The sequence below is a fragment of the Penaeus monodon genome, chromosome 33 (assembly GCF_015228065.2).
Source record: "Penaeus monodon isolate SGIC_2016 chromosome 33, NSTDA_Pmon_1, whole genome shotgun sequence".
NCBI classification, from domain to species: Eukaryota; Metazoa; Arthropoda; class Malacostraca; order Decapoda; family Penaeidae; genus Penaeus; species Penaeus monodon.
The window spans coordinates 15968055-15968641 of record NC_051418.1 but is presented as its reverse complement, the minus strand read 5'-3'; the positions used below and the strand labels follow the sequence as shown (position 1 = coordinate 15968641).

Sequence of the window (587 nt, the reverse complement as noted above, 5' to 3'; positions counted from 1 at the left end):
TTTTTTTTTTTAAAAATAGCGATGCAAAGGACTTTATTAAACAAACAATTTCAAACACTTCACCTGCAGAGGAAACTTGGAGGGCAAGGTCGCGGTGGCTTTTATTACATCATGCAACAATCTGAGACCTGAAGCTAAATATTATGCTCTGTTTGTTTGTTTGTGGTCGACTATCCCGAACGCCTTAAAGATGCCGTTCCGATCCGCCCCCTTGGCGCTGGTCCCGCGGGGGCGCCTCCCCGCTTCCTCCCTCGCCCAGGTATCATTGTCCTCCTTCGCTTTCGACATCGGGAGCGGCGAGGCAACATCGTCGTTATCGCCATAATCGAGTGAAAATTAGTCAGATATGCGGTAGCGGTTCCCGGCATCCCCGCCTAGACACGCATCGATCGCGCGGGGCGTGACGTGGGCGGCGGGGAAGTTTCAGAGCCGATTGGCCGCTTTTCATAAAAGTGCGCGAGGATCCTGCAGCCGATGCATTCTGTAACAGTCACTCACTGTCAATCTCGGCTTGTGACCTTAGTGTTTGAGTTTAATTAACCCCGCAATGTTTCCTATCCTTCGCATGAAAGTGCTGAGCAATTCTG

At 50.8% G+C, this 587-nt stretch overlaps 1 pseudogene; it reads left to right on the top strand.

Annotated features, from left to right (window-relative positions):
- LOC119594275 overlaps nucleotides 1-587 on the top strand; it is a 32574-nt pseudogene that overhangs the window by 8174 nt on the left and 23813 nt on the right.